A 14,612-nucleotide genomic window follows, 5' to 3' on the forward strand; every position below is an offset into this window, starting at 1 on the left:
GGTGTGGAAAACCTGCTTATCCTCACTTTCGAGATGGACTCGGGGGAGATGCAGCCTCTTTTTAATCAGATCTCGCTGCATCCTAATGACATCCCATTTGCATTTGGAGCCTGGATGAATTTCCTCATCCCGATTCATGATCAGCTCGAGCTCACGGCTAGGTCCGATCTGGAACGCCCTCCTGAAGCTCCTGGAAGAGCAACCCTCGCCTCCTCCTCGGGTCCCGAGGGAGTGGAGGAGTGGGCCGAGGGGAGAGGAAGGAGGAAGAGACGAGGAGAAAGAGCTTCCGTGGAGAGCAGAAGCTTCGGAGGCTCTTCTCTCTCTCAGTGCTTCTCCTGCCTCTCTGTCCTCTCTCCTCTCTACTCCTTCCCTCCTCCCGCATTTTTAAAGGAAGGAGTCCCTACAGCGGAGGGGAGAACTGACAGCAACAAGTTGCTGACTGGAGGCAGACAGCCTAGGCTTCAGACACTAACACAAGGCACAAACCCACACACACAAACAAACAAACAAACAAACAAACAAAAAAATTAACTAAAAGAGGGAGGAAAGCCTTAACCACACACAACACACACACACAACACTAAAAAAAAAAAAAGAAAAAATTTTTTTTTTCCTGAAAACTACTTACTTTAATCCAAAACCCCTAGGAGCTCAAGAATTCCAGACTGGTTACAGGTGTCTTACACAACAATCCAAGCAATGCCCCTTCAGAAAGCAATTCAGACACTATACAGGGTTACCATCTTAAGTGTCCAAAATGGGACACTGTTGTGGAAATATAAGACTTGGCAAGTCAAACTTGACAAACTTCATCCACAATCAGTGCAACGAACAACACTTTACTCTTCCCAAAATAAAAAGCCTACAAAAAATTGAATTTAAAATAGCAGAATTTGAGGCTTTTTTCTTTTATATAATATTAAAATACTTCATATACAAAATACTTAATTTATGCAACTATTGGACGAATTTTTTTGTTTCCAAATCCGAGGATATTAATCATTTTCCACTGTTTTTGCAGGACGCATACGCCCAAACAGTGGTTGCTTTGCCTAAAAATTGCAGGACTCATATGCCCAAGCAGTGGTTGCCTTACATAAAAAGGGACAGGTGGCAATCCTTACTACGACTATAGCTTCATTTAAACTGCCATTTCATGTTATTTAAAAACGTCCTTTACACAAACGGTAACAACCAAGCAGGCAAGGAAAACAGAACACACCAACAGCACTAAACATCCACAATACTGTTAATTGCAATTCGTAGCCAGCTTTTCCGATTTCCCTTTTAAAAGCGACTGATTAACCAATCAATCGAGAGGGGCGGAGTCGAGTGACTTGCCCTGTAACGTATGCAACCATTGGGTGAAGGTACGTTTGATTTGTAAGCGGTTATTTTGTAAGTCGTTCTGATCGCGTCGTTGGAAAATGGATATTATATCTCGGTTCTTTCATCTGTTGTGGAAACAATCGTGATAACGTTTTAATATAAAGTTTGTAGTTTTGTTTGTGGAGTTCATGAAATAAGCACAACGTAAGAACGGGTAATGTTGCCTAAAATTGTTTAGCTATAACATTGGGAATCTCTAGTGTTTGACATCACGTGATGACTACTTCTATTTTTGTATACTTTTTCAGCTGTCATGTGACTGCTGTTTACATAGATGTCAGACAATGGCTTAAATTATTTAACATGGTTTCAAGATGTTATACCAGGTGCACTGCTAAGAATATGTGTGCTTTTCTCTTTTTCTGTGATATGCTTTAATGTGTCTTATGGTGTTTAAGCATAATTTTATCCATTAACCAGACCATTTCATTCTGACCGCATACCTGATTTTTCAGGGTTTTGTGGGTGAAACTATAGCGTTTGTATTCCCATTGTTTTTACCTGTAATCGGATAGAACCTAGGTCTGGGTTGCTGGTGATAGTGAAACACACTTCCGGCTTAATGCCCATCATCAGTTTGTTGAAAACGTGTCCAAAACTAGACATGATAAAAGACTTGTAATGTCATGTTACGATCCTCACGTTGGCTCTTGAAAAGTTAATGCTCTACTAAATTCTGCATTGAAAGTAGCCGTCACATATTCATTGTCCGTAATTGTTTAATTGATATGTGGTAATTGTTATCCTATTAATCAAATGAGCTTTCTACGAGTATAAAATACTTCAGATTAGTCATTATGTGAAGTTGTTAGTAGGTTTATCACATTTTGCCCATGCATGATAAGTAGTTTTCCACATGTTTGAGACTGAAGGCTAACAAGCTGTGTGTATATGAATGTGTGTGTGTATATATATATATATATATATATAGATATATATATATATATATATATATATATATATAAAATTGTGTGTGTATAAAGATAATGATTACACATTCACTGAAAGGAGTGCATACGTTTTAGTTCACAATGTATCTGGAATATTGCACACTGTTTTGTTAGCCAGAGAAAAAAAATGTATGACTGCAGGAACATTGACTCTCTTCAAGAGGAATCTTGATGAGTGGATGGGAGATCGTAGGTTTACCCGGGGTATCACTTCTGTGTCACTGTTAGACAGAGGCACAGTATACTAACCTCGAAAAAGGGCATAGCAAAATTAATTTAAAATGGGAGGCGAAAGCCAAATACACTCTGGCTAGGCTTATAAATACCCTAGGGCAGATAGCTTAGTATGAGCCTATGAACCAATGAAAGTATGCAAATTAGAGTTGACAAAGAGCCGATGATCTGAATTATTAGAAGACCGAGAAAGATGTGCCTTACTGACTGGTGTCATGGATGGTACTTGTAAGAGAGACAGGATAAGAAATAACTACTTCACAGAGAAGGTGGAAGGGGCACTGCAGGGTATTGCATAAAGGCAGATTTAGATTTTGATTTAATTTCTCCAAATGCTTAGGATTTCTTGCATATCTTGACAGGAAAGGACTCCATTCCCAAGTCGGGTCATAATTAAAGTTCATGAAGTAATTATTGCTTCAGTCTTTCACATTAGCCAAAAATGCTCTTCTCAGCATCTGCAGTGTGCCCAGAATTGACTGACAGTAGTTCATACAGAATTGCATATATTGGTAGCATAGTTAAGTACTCTTACTACTACTTCAACTGTCTGGGTATCCATCTGCCACAGTGTTGTATGTTATGTGAGTAAATCGTGGTATTTAAGGTTCATACTTAAGTACTAGGCTATTGGCCCTAGGGCCTATATAAGCCTAGCCAAAAAGGTACCCTGGCTTTCACCACCCAAGAAAATTATTTTCCTGTGCCACTGTCGAGCAGAGCCATAGAAGTGATCCCCGGGGTGAATTTCCTATCTCCCATCCAGTCATCAAGATTTTTCTTGAATGCTAATGAGGAGCTTTGTTTGATATAGGTAGGTAGTTTGTTCCAGAGTATGGGAAGTCTCTGGGACAGGAATGTATCCCTCCAGCATGTTCTGTTTATTGTGGTGACAAGGTTTAGGTCCCTAGGGTGTGTAGCTCGGAGGGATTGGGATTTCTTTAAGTGGAGCATGTCCAAAAGCTCTGTGTTTGACATAGCTTTGTATGTTAGGCAGAGATTGCCTCTGAGTAGGCGATGTGCGACTGAGTAAAGCTGCAGTTTTTGAAACTGTCTGCGTGGGGCATCTGTTTGAGGCCGGTAATCCTCTTTGTGAGGTATTTCTGCGGCCTTTCCAGTTGTTGTAGAGGTCTTGTGAGGTGCATACCAAAAGGGGCGTTGTACTCTATAATGGGTCTAATGAGTGACGAGTAGAGGGGAACAATGACCTCTTTTTTTTCCTGGATGAGAAACCCTTTGTGGTGAGGTGTGCCACGTAGAAGGATTTCCTGAGTACTGTGGTGATGTGATTATCAAAGGAGAGACTACTGTCCACCTGTGTCCCAAGGTCTGTTATCACACCTTCGGTGTAGACTACCGCCTATGCGGTAGTTCATGGGTACAGAGTTTTTACCAAAAGGGACGACAATGCACTTTTAAGACTTTGTCTCACAGTATGTAAACACTATAATCGCTGATGTGGCAATTTCATCGGTCAACAATACTTTTTTTTTTTTTTTTTTTTGGATTGCTATAGTTTTTGCATTTGTTTTCTGAATTGCTGGTAATGGGTCATCCTATGCAATATAAACTTCATCACACTGTCTGTAATGCTTTATTGGCTCATGTTTCCAGTGCTCTGCTAATTTTTATAGTGCTTGGATGAGCCCTAATGCAACAATCTTGCCACATTATTGTGCCTTTCACTGTACAGCCATCAGCCATGTGTATTACACCCAGCAATGAGAAGTGTAACTGTTAGCACTTGTTTCTCAGTTTTTCACTGGACTTTGTAAACCAATTTGCACTTGGCCTGCAACTTGGGCCACCATATTAGCCTCTTTATCTGTTGGTTTCATTTCACCTCTTAGCTATTCTTGTGTCAAATCTTGGTCAACATGAGGTTGTTCTAAAAGTTCTCTATACTTCCATTGTATTTGTGGACCTTCCAAATAACCTTTCCTTATCTTCTGGTACTTTTCTTTATTTTTCCACACTTGTGCTGTCTGACTCTTGTCTACTTCTGGTTTGATTTCAGTTCCCACTTTATTACAGAATTCTTCTGCTCAACTAAGCAAAGGTTATCTTGGACTTCTCCTTATGTTTTAGAATTTTCACTGATTTTTGGATCTGATGAGTTCATCAAATATGTATGCAGTCTGTTGAATGCAGATCTATCCATGTAATTAGTTTTGAAGAAGCCCATACCTCCTTCAGAGTAAGGGATGTATTATCTTGAAATGCACTGTTAATACTTTGATAAGTTTGAAGCTTTTTTTTCTTTCCAAATGATTCAATACTTTTGGGGCCAATCAACACACTAATGTTTGAACAGCAAGAGCACTTTAATCCTAGTTGCCAAAACTGTTATCGAAATTAGTTTTACTTGTCTGAAGTATTGTTCATGTTTTATTGCTGACTTCATCTGTTCTCAAATACATTTACAATTCCTCTTGCTCAAGTTTCTTTATATCACCTATCCCAGGTTTATATTTCCATGGTGACCAAATGTCATTATTAAATCATCTGCAAAAGTTCTAAACGTTTGTAGCTCTGCCTTCAGATTGTCAACAATGAACTTTTGCAATTTTTAAATTATCTACAAGAAGTAAGAAGTAGATGATATGCTTTTAAACTGTGTTTCCTGGAAATTAAACTGTAACCATAACCTTATCTACAAAGAGTAATCAGCTTAATGGGTTAGGTTCATAGTCAGTGCAAAGTAATTGGTCATTGTATGATATCTCTTGTACATCTGTAAGCATTCCATTATCTGTGAATGTGGGATGCTGTTCAATGCTTTTTTGTAATCTGTCCATGATATACTTGGATTATTCCCCACATCTACACCTCTCTTTTATGGTTTTGTTTAACAATAAATGATTATTTGCACTGTATGACTTTCTTTCATTATCTTTTTGTGTTCTCATCTGCATCAGTTTTAGTATTTAAGTTGTATATTGTTGAAAGGTAAGTTATTAGTCTGTGATTCTTAAGAAGGCTTGCAGGCTTACTCTTAAGGAGGAATATTGTTTTCTTGTTGTTAACCAGGTTGATGTCTCTTTGGGATGTGCATACAGGTAATTCTTAATCTTGTCTCAGTCTTTGTGTAGAGATGTTAATACCATTATCCACAAGTTAGGTAATGTGTCTGAGTTTGGGTTTTCCATTTAGGAGTTTTGTTAATTTTGTCCCAATTCCTGTAGCTGTTCATCTCATTTCATATAGGTTCATAGGCTCATAGGTGTGTACTAGGCTAATGGCCCTGGTGCCTTTACAAGCCTAGCCCATAGAAGTGTCCAACATTAGTTTCCAGTGCCTCCCTCTTCCTTCTAACCATTCTACATCTTTTTGTTTAACACAGTTGTCTTAAAATTTGTCTCCAAAATGCACATCTTTTCTTTTTTGGTGGGGGTTCTATTAATTTTTGTTTCTCAGTTCCCTTTATTTGCTTATTTTGTACTTTTATTTGAGTATTTTCTAAGTGTTTCACTGCTTGTGCTGATATTTGTGGTTTATTATTGTAAATGGTGGATTATACTGTTTTGATGCAGTATGCATTGTCCCACAGTTTTTCTGCAGATTGTTTATGATCCATTTTCTTTTCTCTAGTCGTATAACAGTAATACTTCTTATATTGTTGGTTCTATAGTTTTTTCTGTTCATTGCCTCCATTGTGGCAGTTTACGTGTTCTTGACTTTTTATATGTGTATGGTTTAACACTTTGCCTACTATTAGTTTAGCTGCTACACAGTAATATATCCTTTTTGTTTCTGTTGTCTCATACAAATTTCACTTCACAGTCCCAATTACTGTTTCATCTGTTTTACCATACTTCTAATATCTGCGTCTTATTTTCTTTCTGCAGTCTCTTTTTTTTCTCTATATTAAATTTAAGCAGCTCTTCCTTTTAAGTAATTTTCTTCTGGACTGGGAGAATCTACTTTGATCTTTTTCCTGCAGAGTTTTCTACAATAGGATCCAGATCATCATCTTGTGACATCTTTTACAGCTGTATCCTGCCTCATCTGTTTCCTCCATATAGGGACCCATTGGTCAATCACAGCACAATATTACCTGCATAAGAGTTGCTACAGTTTCCTGCTCCTTCCCTTGCTGTGCAACTTCCAAATGGAGTCTTGTGCGAGTCTTCTGCAGGAGACTCCAGCACATTCATTTAGGCATATCATTTGCAGATGCATCCTGCTCCACCCCACTGCTCCTCTATCTGGAGCCCCACTTCTCCATTATTTTGTCACACTGCTGGTGTTGGAGTTTCCACACACAGCCTTTCACTTCCAAGATGATCGCTTCAGTTTCTATTTGTTTAATTTCTGACTAGCTAATATTTGCCATATCCAGACATATTTGCCTGTATTTCTCTTAAAGTATCTTTGGAGTGTCTCTTTTTGCACTAATTAGTTTGGCTTTCTTCTCTAAATAAATATTGCACCCTATCAGAGCTGCTTTTCTTTCCCATGTCTGTTTCTTTTTTTATACCTTTTAAAAACCTCTAGTTTTATTTTTCTTTCTTTCTTAATTGCTTCATTTTCTACTAGTGCAGTGTTTTTTTCATCTACATAATGTTTTTATTTGATCTTCTACACTAAGCAGCTTAATTTTTATGTGTAGCTTTTTGACAGTTTTCTTTCTTTCTTGTAATTTCTCTCTTACGCTTGCTTTCTTTCAGTAATTCAAACCCCCATCTGGTCAAGCGGGTCTCTGCCCCCCATTACAAGCAGTGGAAACTCCAAACATCTCTGTTGCGCACTGGGCACCAACAGTCATTGTCTTGTAGCTAAAGAGACTAAAAAATAATGTAGGTGCTTAACTTACAAGTGTCTAGACAGTAAAATACCTTAACTGCACTAACTTAAACAAATGTTAGTACAATCTGCTGCATAGTTCCTTAATCAAACCACTGTACTGAAGATGAGTATATCACCAGGAAGCAAAAGCTGCATAACTCTCTCCAGTAAGTGTCCCCCCAACTACAATCTATATTTTCTTTTGTGAAACACTTAAATATATAAAATAGCATTCTATTACCTCTCCTGTTGTATCGGTCACTAACTCCTGCTGTAATTTATATCCTTTTAAGAATTTCAGGGTAAAATTAGATAATGTCTACACTTGACTTAATTTAACAGTATAAAGTAGAGTGACATTGCAAAGTAGCATACCTTTGCTTAAAGGTTCATGGAATGGTTTCTGTACTAAATTGGACATCCGCAAACCTCCCACAGGAGACACTCCTCCTAGGGAACTTTAGTATCCTCTCTAATCACATCAACCTGTATTCCTATACTCAACTTATCCAAACATCCACCCGCATTGACAAAAATACAAACAAGCACTCCATACTAGACTGGATCCTTACAAACAGCCCATCTACTGCCCAATATTATGGTACAGTACCAACTGGCCTTAATGACCATTTACCCACATTCATATTAAGATAGCACCTCAAAAGCACTAAAACAACCACCTTGCGTGAAATCTGTAATTCAAAAAATTTCATACCTGAGCATTTCATTAATGCACTAAGATATTGCAACTGGGCTTCCCAGCAACCCTCACACTAGTCAATGCAGTGGTGTACTTCAATTTCACCTTTTTAAACAAATCAGATGGCCCCCTTACGAACAATTCAAATAAAAACCAACCTAGCCTCATGGCTCTCTAAAACACAAGAACCCTTCTCAAATTTTGGGGATAAAGCTTGTGATACATGGTATCACAATAAAACTGATCACAACAGGCAGATTTTTTCTCGAACTATGTAATAAAGCAAAAAAAAAAACACACATAAGGCAAGATAAGAAAACTCACTACACAGAGCTACAAGTAAAACATACTAGTAACCAAACATTCTGGGCAGCTGTCACCCAAGTATTACAACTAGGTAAACCCACTACCCCTACCCCCAATATTAGAGGAGATAATATAGAGAAAGCTACCCAATTTAACAACTACTTCACTTCTTCCATCCTTAACCTAACTAGCAACAGCCAGCCATGCACTCTCCCGCAACCATCCTGCAACAGCCAGCCATGCACTCTCCCGCAACCAATCAGCAACCCAAACTCATAAACTCCATTCACTGTCAAACCAGTTCCTACCAACACAATATACAAGCACCTCACTAAACTATCAACAAACTCCCTGCAGAGTACCTCAGAATTGCCACTAATGCTATAACTTATCCCATCTCGATTCTTATCAACCGGTCTGTCAACGATCTTACAATTCCAGCCCTTTGAAAAACTTCTACATAATACCCTTACACAAAGGTGGTTCCCTCAACTGAACTTACTAACTACCGCCCCATAGCAATCGTATCCCCCCTATCAAAAATCCTTGAAAAATGTATCCATTCTCAGCTGATGATACATTTACTTACAAATAGTTTCCTCACCAACACCCAACACGACTTTTGCCCATTCCATAGCACCACCAACACTGTCAATCAATATAGGAACCAAGGAAAACTAGTGTCTTACCTTCCTTGAACTGTCCAAACGAATTTGATACAGTATCCCACAGCAAAGGACTTACTGTCTTAGCCAAACTCAACCTAAACGACCCCTCGTTGCTCTGGTTTCAAGACTACTCCAACTGCCAGCAAGCAGTTAAGTGGCATCATTCCCTCCCCCCCTTCTCCCAGTAACAGTAGGTGTACCACAAGGATCCATACTAGGACCCCTATTATTTAATATCTTTATAAACACTTTCCACAGCACCACCCAGCAAGATACAATAGTCCAATATGCAGATGATACTACACTGATCTGCTCAGCCCCCACACTCCAGATTAAAACTCAAGGCCTTTTCCAGTATCGAAAACAACTTATGCTTTTCCACCCTACCAAAATTATTGACTCATTTCTCTATCAATTTTACCAATAACACACATCTCCCCAATATCACAAGCGAAACTTCTTGGTGTAATACTTGACCAAAACCTAAAGTTTGACAAACATATAGCACAAACCATATCCAAAGTCCATAAAAAACTTGGAACCCTATCGCTGCAAAAACTATCTATCCAAAATTACTATATCCAGAACTCACCTTCTCTCTACATTGCTGTATGCATCCCCTGTATTAACAAACCTTAACAACACATACCTACACAAATTGTCCATGTGCTAAAATAAAATTGCTAGATTTGCAACCAACTCTAATTTCCTCTCCCACCACTGTCATTTACTAAATCAATTAGGTTGGCTAGAACTCGCCAACTTACTAAACCATAACCAATTCATCATAACTTCTTACTTGCTGTACCACCCAAACAAGATTCCTGATCTCTCAGGGTTACACAGCTTTCACAATTCTGCTCGAACTAAGAGCCACAAACAAAGACCTTCTTGAAGTAGCTAAGTGTAGACACAGTGCTGGTGAATCCCTCTACTCCCTCACAGTTGCTAAAATCTGGAATTCTCTTCCACAAGATATCAGATTGCAAAACATCAGTGCCATTTTTAAAACGCAATTAAAAGCCCACCTCAAATACATAGAAAAAAACTACCATAACGATTTCTATATATATGTGTGTGTGTTTTATATATATATATATATATATATATATATATATATATATATATATATATAATACTGTACTTTCTTACTCAAATATATTATATTTTCTGTTTTACTACTGTACACTCTATTGTACATTTCTGTAAATTTTCATCGTACTATGCTATGATATACTATTGTTTGCTCTATTAATTTGTATTCCTCTCTGATTTTTGTATTTTTATCATGTACGTGGAACTTTTATATTTTTTATGATTGTCATGTATGTGGAGCGTTTCTCCCCTGGTCTCTGCTGAAAACGGGCACCTGATTGCCCAGTCAGACCAACCTAGTAATCCAAATATAAAATAAATATTAAAACTGTACAAATAATATCAGTAAGTAGTATTCTTTACAGTGATAGGGCATTCCTCGCCTTTCTCCAAATGTTATAATGCTCACAAACCCCAAATATATATTTTTGTTAAACTTTCACAAATTGTCATACCTTACAAACTGTGCTTCTAGACTTGTATTGCTAGGACATTTTTGTTACTTAGACATAAGCTTACGTGCATCTCCAGAGCCCATTTTCTTTAGTGCTGCTAGCATGGTTTATATGTAGATCTGTGATGATATTAGTCCAGTGTGGGCCTTATAAACAACATAGAATTGTTCCTAGTGACTGTCAGACTATATATCTGAATAACTTGTACAGTGTAAGGGATGAGCATGATACTGACAACTGACAGTGGCATTTATCAGAGGTTCAGCTCGTACAGTTTATGCTGAAGGAGTGAAAAGTTGCTAGACCACCTTGCAGCTAAGAAACAACAGTGTTATACTGAAATTCACAGAAGTGTCTTGTAACCTCGAGAATAAGTTGGAGTAGTGCCACAAAGACTAACATTTAAAAGCAGGTTTACACCTGAACCTCCTAAAGGCATGTCCAGTGATTTATCAAGTCCCCAGAACCTTGTTGTGGAGGTATGTTCACCCCTTGCTTAGTGAGGATAGACCCTGCTGCTTTCCTCTGCTTTGTGTGAAGATTAATTAATTTGAGGAATGTATGCCTATGTTTGATCCTGAGGGGTGCATCCCAAGGTTCTTATTTCCTGAACAGAATCAGATGAAGCCCATGACTGGCCAACCTGATCCTTTGCAGTAGAGCTGGATTATGGTCAAATGGGGCCCTAAGCAGGATAATGGACCAGCCCCCCCCCACCCCCACAGTGTCACATTACATGTCTGACTATTCCCAGTTATCATAAATTGTGTGCATATTGTTTTGTTCTTTACTTTTACAGAGATTTGATTTAAAACCTGTATTTCAAACTATATAATACAAACACTGCCCTTTTGCTAAACAAAATAAAAGTCTCAGATTGAAAACATATCTAGCGTGAGCATCAGTAAACCTCTCTTCCTCTTGAAGCTCACATTTATTGAAAATCTGCCAGTGGCAGATTATATGCACATACAAGGGGCATTTTATGTACAGTTTACTATCAAAATGCCGAATTGCAGTTCGGCAAACACATGAATGCTGTGTGTTTTGGATGATTCCTGTATTATCGAACTGCAATTCAACGAGTGTCTTTAAGCAAATGCCACTGTGCATTTTCTAATATGAAGTCAACTTTACGAAAAGGGATTGCTGTACGGTGCAGATTGGGAAATTTGCCCTTTTCCTAACTGTAGTGCGATCTTGGAGTTGGAATATATTATTTGCAGGGAGTGTGGGAGTTGCGGGGGGGAGCTTGCCCCCCTGCAAAAATGTTAACTACAGCAGTTTGCGGTACTGAACTGTGTACAGTCATACTGCTGGAAAGCAGGCAGGTAAGTAGCAGCAGAAAAAAATCGAGGATATCAAAAATGCTGAATTTGATATCTGTTGTATCTAGTTTTGACCTTAAATAAATAATATGGTGACTGTCAACATTTAGCTTCTATGTTCTGACCGAATTTTTTATGACATTCAGGATTTTGATAGTAAACCTTTATACAAGTATGTGTATGCATTATTATATATGTATTTTGTGTACACCATTGGTAGAGCTGGAGTACACAAATTACCCTCATAATTTGCTTAGTGGTTCATAATGCTACCAAAAAAACAAGAAACCACTTGGTGTATAATACAGCAAAAAGAAAAAAATCTCCCTGCTGCCCATGCCTGACTTTCAAATCTTGCTTGACAGTTCTGGAAGCTTGCTCTGCATGGGTGCAGTCTAGTGTCATTGCACTTATGTTGAGCAGGGAATTGGACGTTACATTTTTAAAACAGAATTTTTTTAATATCAAGTTGTATGGCCAGACCCCTCAGGCAGTATTGAGCCCTAAAGCAGCTGCCTAGGTTGCCTTGTGCTGGAGCCGGCTCTGCCTTACAGCAGTCTGTCGATTTTTCTACAGTCATGAGTTGCTTGTTCTGTTGACCTGAGGGTTCTACTCCTTGGCTTGGCTGCTAAGTCTCTGTTGAGGATGTTAAATTTAGTCATCTCACATAAGGACTTGCACCTCAAAGCCTGAAGGTAAGAGAACCTCAAAGCCTGAAGGTAAGAGGTGCCTAATGCCTGGAGAGAGCCAAGTCACAGTGCTGGTGTTCATGACTGCATAATTAGGGAGTTTGGCCTGCAGCGAGCAACAGGGAATGTGCAGTCCTTTACCTAAAGCACCCTGTTTTTGTTTATGTAGCCTGCAACTGAGCACTTGTTCCTGATTCCATGACATGTGGTGTTGGTATGTAGTACGCTCATCCCCTCCACTTACTGTAACTTTGTGCTGATATTTTAGCTTGGGATGCAGGTTGAGGTGTGCCCCTGCAAAGGATGGTGTGGCTAAGGTTGACTTCCCTGAAGCATGAACTCAAGAACAAGATACTGGATTCCCATGGGGAAGTTCAGTTATTTTTCTCAGGATGTGGACCCATTACCCTTCTGAGAAGGAAACATGCCATCATCTCTGGGGGGGGGGGTCTCTCTTTCTGCCCTTTCCTTTCCATCTTGTAGACCTGATAAACTCCAGAAGTGCAAGATACCTTCTTAATGTGTGAGGAATTCTCTTGCCTGTACTCTGCTAAAGGCTTTCCTAGTGTCAAAGGATGGGTTGTTGTTTTTACTCCTGTATAGTCCTGATCCCATTCTGGAGTTAGATGGTTTCAAGTATTCCAATAATAGATGCATAAGGTCATGTCCTTTCATCTTTGCAAGGGTTTTTGAATGGTGTTGGTCGGCAGGGGTACTTTTTGACACACCAGTATTTAGGATCCACAAAGTAGTTCCTTAGGGGTGGGCATCACTTTCAGTACATAGATACATACATACATACATACATACATACATATGTTTCAAGCACGGGCATTAAAGCCCTTCTAGCTTGCCAATATGCAAAAACACTTGTTCCCATAATAAATGTCCCAGGCTGTTCTTAAAAATATCTAAACTAGAACTTGCTTTAATGTAATTTGGTAGTCTGTTCCAAGCATCAGCTACTCTGTTAGAGAACCAATTAGTGCACTTCTCATTCCTATAGAATTTTCTACATGGGTTATCTGACAATTCTCTAGTACTTTTTGATAACCCCAAACATTCCCAGAGGTAGTTGTCCCTAAATGCCCTATATACCTGAATAAGATCTCCTATTAAATATCTGTAAGAGACACTGTACAAGTTCAGATATTTTAGTCTTTCATAACTTAGATTTTTCACATCCATGGATGACCTTAGTATATTTCCGCTGTACTCTTTCCAGTTTATTCATGCTTGTTTTCCTATAGGGTTTCCATATTGTTATTCCATACTCAAGTTTGGGTTTAATGTAACTAACAAACAATGACTTCATTATGTTTGATTTCCTAGACTTTATAAATCTTTTTATACTATCTATAGTTCTATAACTATGATTAGCCAATTGGTTGATATGATTAGAAAAACTCGCAGCTGAATCTACCCATATACCCAAGTCCTTAAATGAGTCTACAGCTTCAATCACTGTATGCTGTATTAATATTCACCTTTCACTTTATATCTCCCAAATCTCATATGCTTAGTTTTTGATGTATTTATCAACATATTATTCTCCTTTGCCCAAATGGTCAATTTAGTTTTGCAGACATGCCTTATCTGTAACACTTGTAATCAGTTTACCCAATTTCAGGTCGTCCGCATATAGACTGTAGATCACCTCAGATGAAAAAGTACTGAAAGATACAATCTAAACAAGTAAGGGCCTAGTACAGAGCTCTGTGGGACACCTTGACTGTAACCAAGGATTTCACCTGTCCATTTGGTATGCGATACCCATGCAGCTATCCATCTTATCAACAGTACATCAATACCTAGTTGTACTAATTTATTGATCAGTGTTTTGTGCATGACCCTGTCAAATGCTAAGATTAAATCCTATATAAATCACATCACAATTTTTCATTTTCATTCATAGCTGCTGTTATATTGTTACAAACATCATGTTAGCCGTACTATTTGACATGGTCTTATGATGATGCCTATCTAATGTAACTGTGTACCTAAATTACG

General features: G+C 38.4%; 1 protein-coding gene across 2 annotated transcripts in view; it reads left to right on the top strand.

The window, feature by feature from the left end:
• Nucleotides 1–1,379: 1,379 nt before the first annotated feature.
• Nucleotides 1,380–14,612, top strand: part of LOC122800748 (proline-rich protein 11-like) — a 411,538-nt gene continuing 398,305 nt past the window's right edge. The window contains exon 1 of one of the 2 annotated variants that reach the window (XM_044069994.1): nucleotides 1,380–1,543. The gene's annotated coding sequence lies outside the window, so the exon portion shown is untranslated. The remainder of the gene's footprint in view (nucleotides 1,544–14,612) is intronic. The other variant, XM_044069995.1, reaches the window with a different exon arrangement.

This window comes from Protopterus annectens, chromosome 4.part1, assembly GCF_019279795.1.
Source record: "Protopterus annectens isolate FY-2018-M chromosome 4.part1, PAN1.0, whole genome shotgun sequence".
Lineage (NCBI taxonomy): Eukaryota > Metazoa > Chordata > Ceratodontiformes > Protopteridae > Protopterus > Protopterus annectens.